Source organism: Ochotona princeps, unplaced genomic scaffold, assembly GCF_030435755.1.
Source record: "Ochotona princeps isolate mOchPri1 unplaced genomic scaffold, mOchPri1.hap1 HAP1_SCAFFOLD_2467, whole genome shotgun sequence".
Classification (NCBI taxonomy): domain Eukaryota; kingdom Metazoa; phylum Chordata; class Mammalia; order Lagomorpha; family Ochotonidae; genus Ochotona; species Ochotona princeps.
The window spans coordinates 1-7,500 of record NW_026696173.1 but is presented as its reverse complement, the minus strand read 5'-3'; the positions used below and the strand labels follow the sequence as shown (position 1 = coordinate 7,500).

The 7,500-nt window shown below is 42.2% G+C and overlaps 1 pseudogene; it reads right to left on the bottom strand.

The window, feature by feature from the left end:
* Positions 1-1,567, bottom strand: part of LOC131478814 (uncharacterized) — a 26,550-nt pseudogene extending 24,983 nt beyond the window's left edge.
* Positions 1,568-7,500: the final 5,933 nt, after the last annotated feature.

The window sequence follows — 7,500 nt, the reverse complement described above, 5'->3', positions numbered from 1 at the left end:
CCTACCCCTCCTTCTAATTTCTCTTCTTTTTCTTCTTCATTTCTGTCGTGGGTTTTCTTACAGGTTTGTACTGTGCTCTATACATAAAGCGAAAGCGTATGAGGCGGTCGCAGAACTGTATTGCATCTTGAGGAGTTTCTAGTGGCTGGCGTCAAGTGCTTCTGCATGCTTCTTCTGCAGAGTCTCTTTGTTCTCCATAACCCACGCACGAAAAAGGTCTTCTCCCCGACAGTAAAACACTGCCCTCTTCCCTACCTGCAAGAAATGATATACACACACAAACACTCTCACACACCAGTGAACATCTGCTAAAAATCAAACACCTTCTACATTTATATATATATATATATGTATAGTGTATATTATATATGTAGTGTATATATATATAGTATATATACTATGTATAGTGTATATTATATATAGTGTATACTACTTTATACATTCATATACACAGAGAGAGAAACAGAAAGAACAACAAACGACGGTGTGCGCGTAAGTATTACATATATATGTATATACGTGTATTTATATATGCGTAGATTTACTTATACTATATTTATATATCATACATATAAACAGAGAGATCACACAGACGGACACCGGGGCCTCGAGAACAACAATTCAGCGACCATTTTCTTTTGCGGAGACCACAACAAACAGCACACAGCACAGACATACAGAAATAGCATCCATACATCCCACGCATCCATATATGTACGTACACACACACATACATACATATACAGACGCGCACACATACACACACACACACACACGCAGGAGGGACACAGAGTCAGACAGGCACACACAGACACACACGCATACATATATATACGCAGAGGACACACAACCAGGGATATATACTCACTATATATTGAGTCACGTTTACTAGACACTTGTACGTATAACGCACACTTGATGTGACTTCCTCTCCTTCTCTTTATACGGGGAGAAACGAAGCGCGTTGCACACGTTGTACCCAGACCCCGAGGGTGGCATCTGCGTGTGTGTATGTGCGTCTTTTTTTTCGTATTTGAAGTGACGTACATACACACATACAAGTGACACCATAGCATAAATGCTAAGAAAGATCCCTCATCATATACATATTGCTGTCAGCTATAGTATATATATATATTAGATGTATATATACATAAATACATATGCACACTATACATATATACATACACTCACATATATAGTATATATATCTATGTACGTATCAGATGTATATGTACACCACATACACAGGCACAATATATATATATATATATATACATACATATACATATATATGTATATTTATACATAATAAATACAAGAGGCAGTAGAAGGTCATCTGCTCTTGATATATATATATATATATAGTATACATACATGTACATAGCATATGGTGTATGTGATGTGTGTCTGCCCTTATGTATGTCATCCTTTATGCGTTGTGGGTGTTGTAATACCCTCCGCAGCAGTCTTGAAGCGAATCGAACCCATTCAAAATGGCGTCCATCACCTGCGCCAACGCATCCGTGGTCTTCTTCTGTCGTCCACACACCACACACGCGCACATTCACGACATATATACATACACAACATACATATATATACATACATACATACATACACACACATGTACACACACGTCTATACATATATAATATATATATACATAGATACATAATACACATACACACATACCTCCACACAAACACACATATACACACACACCAACACACATACATACGTATACATACATACCATACACACACATACACACATGTACACACACGTACATACGTATATATACAGACAGATACATACGTATATATACACACAGATACATACGTATACATATACAACACACACACATACACGCGATTACACACACACACACATACATACGTATACACACACACACACACACTCACACATATGCACACACACATATACTTAGATATATACATACACATATAACACATACCCCCCACACGATACGCACATATATACACACACACACATATACATAAGTATATGTATACACACGTATATACATATATACACACGCATAAACATATATACACACGTACACACATATATACACACATATATACATACATATACACACACGCAACTACACACATACATATATATATATATATACACACACACATACCCACGTATACATACACACATATACGTACATATATATACTCAAATATATATACATATATACACATACACACAACTACACACACACATATATATATACATACACACATACACACACACATACCTACATATGCATGCATACATATACACGTATATATACACACACATACATATATATATATACCATACATACATACATACATAACATACATACAGATAAGAACGTATATATATATACACACACACACACACAAACCCACACACATACACACATATACATACACATACGCACATATGTACACGCGGACACACACACAGCCACACACATGAACACACATACACACATGTATACACACATAAACAGACTTACCCACACAGACAGACACACACACACACAGAGATATACTTACAAACGCATTACACATATTTACACGCATATAGGCACACACGTGCACAAGCACTTGTATGTGCATACGCATACACACACACACCCAGACATATATAAATATGTACAAATATACATTGAGAGAGACGCACACACACATATACATACGTAGACGCACACACACCCACACAAAAAACACACAAGCACGCATATTCACGTAAGTACGCAGGCTGTATATGTGTATTCTGTGAGATCCATTCACACACAACACATGCAGAGAATGGCACTCACACAGATACAAAGACACGTACACTTCCACTGACATACCCTACACTCTCATGCGTCCCCTTGCCCACACATACGCATATACACAGAAACAGACAGACATATGCAGATATGTACAACACTCACAGACACTCACATGCACCTACACATACGCTTGCATGTACGCATATACTTGCACACATTTGAAAACGTACACTCCATAAAAAGCACGGAAGATGTACATCTCTTTTCTGCGGGAGTTGCTGGGATCGCCTGTGATGCATGCGTTGAGACCGACATACCTGCGGGCTAGCTGCTTGCCCTCATTGTGCCGAAGTGTGTAGGAAGCAGCGGTGATAGATCTACCAGTTGAAAACCAAGAGAACTCTGGTAGAAGTAGTAGTACGCGAGTACTAGTATTAAATGTCCAACGTGGAGACAGCTGTAATACTCAGCGAGCGATATATGAATGTAGTCAAAGAGCCTTGGTGGGAATTTGACTTTTTCTCCGAAAAGGGTTTCAACCTATGAATGAACGAACAGAAACTTCTTCTTCCCCTGATTACCCGGCAGAAAAATGAGGGTACCACGCGTAACTGCTACGCTGCCATGCTACTGCTGCTGCTGCTGTTGCTCTTGTTGTGTATATTTAAGCTTACTGCTGTTGTCTGTTATCACCAGGCTGCCCTGCGAGTGCTGCTGCTGCTGCCTGTTGTTGCTGTGTGTAACTAGCTGCTGCTGTTGTCGTGTGTAACCAGCTGCTGCGGTCCTCCCACCATTAGGCTGCCATTTTTGTTCTGCTGAAGCTGTTGTGTGTTACTCTTAGGCTGCCATGCTAGTGCTGCTGCTGCTGCGCTGCCGCTGCTGCTCTTGTTGCTGTTGTTGTGTGGCTGCGTGGTTCTCCACTCTTCGTGAAGGCTGAGAGTGTCGAGTGTGTCATAGAGGGCGTTGTTCCCTCTCTGCTGTCTCTGAGAAGATTTGTCCGTGCTGTTCTACTGTTTCGTTTCGCCCTCTCTCTCGTACTCTCTCCACTCTGTCTCTGTCAATCTGTCTGTCTTGGACTGTTACTTCTCTCTCTCTCTTCTCGTGCGTGTGTGTGTGTGTGTATCCCCCCAACTCTTCTCCGCCAACAGCAGCAGTCGCACACAAAGTGAGCGGATAGTGTCCTATCAATACCCCCACATACAACTGCACCTGCAACGTCTTGTTGATACACTCATGCGCTCTCAATCTACACAACACATATATATATTGAGAGAGAGCGAGAAGAGAGAGAAAGATGCTTTCAAGGGTTGTAGGTATAATGAGGGTGCGACTCAGAGACGTGTCGACTTTTTTTTTCGGTGACGTAATTTGCCGCAGAGGCGCTGCTGTTATCGTGAGTGAGTGTCTATATGTGTGTGTGTGTGTGTGTGTGCGTGTGTGTGTATGTGGAACCAGAAGCTGGTGCTCTTTTCTGCACGGGGGACGTCTCTGTTCGTTTACAATAAGCAAACTACACTGGATGCCATTTTACTGTCCATCTGCTACTGTTGCTTTTTGCTGTTGCGCTTGCTGCAGTTGTTGCTGCTGTTGGGTGTGTTGCCATGGCACGTTTTGCTGCTGATATTGCGAGTGCCGTTGCACAATTGCTGCTTCTGTGCTTTTTATTATTATTAGTATTGCTGCTGTGTGTGTATGATTTCTCCTCTAGACAGAAGAGCGAAACACGCTGCCCCCTGTATATATCAAAAAGATGTGGTTTGTCTGGCTGGCTTCGTTTCACGAAGACTGGCTTGCCGCTTGGTTTGAAGCCCTCCGTTCTCTTTTTCTCTTTCACACCCCCCCACACAGACATACAGGCGAGTGTTGAAGCAGGCCTGGAAAAAGCACGTTTTACGTAGTGTCACACTGTGTAAGAGGAAAAACTTTGTTTCGTCACGAAAACCTGAAGACATAAACTTCTGCTTGTGTCTCATGCAGCAAAAACTTGGCGCTTTCTTAGAAGAAGGAAGAGAGAGAGGACGCCAACAGACGTCGCATATTCTTTTTCGAGGGCGTTGAACCAAACGGCGTAGAGACGGGCCGAGCCGTAGAAAAGGGAACGCAGAACTCTTCCGCGTCCCGTCATATACACGAGACGGGAGGCAGTTATCCCACTCCTTTCTTTGTAAGACCGACGACAAGTATATGTACCAAACACACGCAATAAATTTGCACTGAAGAAGTTGGATGTCGCCGAAATAACGTCTCCTTACAGAAAACGCAAACATAAGCTTCGTCGTCTTCTTCTGCAAAAAGTAATAATAAACTACTCTTACATTCAGGATAGCCATGTCTTCTCTGGAAACGCGGGCGGCGTACACTGATGTAGTACGTATACTCCACTACACAACTCCAAAAAAATTTCGCAGACAGCCACGTAATATTTTTGAAAGAAAAACGATTCAGCACGAAGCCAATATGATAAACTGCCAAACAGATCAGTACTAGTCAAAGAACTGCAGTTTTACAAGTGACAGGCTTCATAAGCCTTGGTCAGCTGTTGCTGTGTGTGGATACACACAACTCAAATCTGTTCTTTGGACTAATACGCAAGATAGCATGCCTCTTCTTTGATAAACGTGCTGCAAGTGCAGAACAGAAAAAAATATCGGCAACCGCCCTGTTCCCGTTAGTTAGTCATACGCAGACCCCCGCAAGACACACACCACGCGAAATAAAGTTTGCTACGGGCAGCTCTTCACTCAAACATACCCCTATCTATCAAACAAGTACACGTCATACACATATAAAATATGTATTTGTATGTATAGTGCTGCGCTCAATTACATATACACATATTTATATATATATATTCGTCTATCTATCTATCTATATAGGATATGCATATAGTGGTGCTCAATTACTTGTTGTCATTGCCAAAACAATGCTAATAAGAAGAGAACGTTTCAGTGATAAAAACTAATCGCTCAGGTTCACGAGATGGCCTCTACGAGACAACGCCATGAAGATAGTAGTAAAGTACGGGGGCACAGCAGCATATTACGAAGGTGGGTATGTAATACTTCCCTATCTCTCTCTCTCTCTATATATATATATATACACAATGGTCGTACTGAAGACAGTTTTCTGCAGACGAAGGCACATACACACATATATATTTACAAATATATGTATATATTAACACGCGTCTCCGTGTAATACTGAAGCGCTTAAGGCTCTCTACTTTTCTCTAGTCTCAATATCGAAAAATCGTGTGCTAGTGGAATCGCACGATGTATTTCTACCTCGTCAACTCGTCAGCCTCACCCGATATACTCGCTGTCGCCTCTATTACAGAGTACCCACCTACTTATACAGATATACTATATATATATTTTCATATTTATACGAATAATACATACATACATTTATGTGTTTAGTCAGTCAATGTTACTTCAAGTAAAATGCGAAAAACACACCAACTAGTGTTGCCACTTACACGACAGCTGCTACTATGTTTATGTTGATGCTTATACACCCACTACTGCTCCTACTATTATGCGTACCACGCTCAGTACTGCTGTTATGAGTGTAACAGCAGGCTACTATACGTTTCGCAATGCACACTAAACATTCACTATTGCTACTAGTATAACCACAACGAGTGTTACGAAGCAAACACACGGTGGGTTCTTATAGTGAGAGCTATAACCACGCTGCCTCAAACAAAGCATTTGTTCGAAGGGATATACGGCACCCAGACACAGGCTTTCTGCATAGCCCTTCAAGCCCTCTCTCAGTCTGCGATGCTGATTATTTATAAATATACAGCTCGAATAAGGCTAGTTCTTAAGTTTTGCAAGTAAAGCTTGCAGTAGTCGGAGGTGAATTCGTTGCAGTTCAAAGCAGTTCCTTGGAGTGATACGCGGAAGTGCACTGAGTTGGTGTACAAAACCTATATACTATTACTGCCACTGACGAAGCATTCTTGCTTTTACGCTGATGGTGTCCACACTATTGCACTAAATGACACGCGTTCCTCCTCATAGCCTCGGCAGGAGGTGCTCCGCATCACTGCAGTCCGTTAAGGTCACAGGTACCATTGTCATTTTTTTTTATGTATACAGTACATGAACAGTTGTCTAGACGACTAGGAAGAACCTATCAAGTCAGCCGTTTCAAAAGCGCGGTCCAGCAGCGCCAGCAGAGCCCCCGCACAAATGTACAACGAAAAAAGGTGTAGAGGAGCCGGTGGGAGATACACAAATAGAATTGGAAGTACAAAATGCAACGAACAGGCGGGAATCGTGCTGCAGAAAAGCCGACCAGGTCTTTATGTTGGGAAGACCACAGTAGAGGTGAAGTTAAAGGTATTGGAAACGGGCGTGTTAAGCACTGGGGAGGGTTATGAAGGGAAACACAAAAGTCTACTGTGAAAAAGCCGTGAGGCTTGCACTTCGCAGCAGTCGTTGGGCGGCCGGGAAGTTCAAGGCGCTGGCTCTGTGAACGGAAACGTACACGGAGCGGATCGCTGCGGGGCGTGAGACACAACAACCGGAGACACGCGAAAAACAAACTTGGCAGCTGCAAGAGACAGAAAATCGATCGGACGTATGCGTACAAAGCGGTATAAAAGAAGCAGAGGCAGCCGCAAAAGAACGGGAAGGAATGGAGGAAAGGATAAACACTGGAGGCCGGGTTTGCACAGGGGGCACAAGACT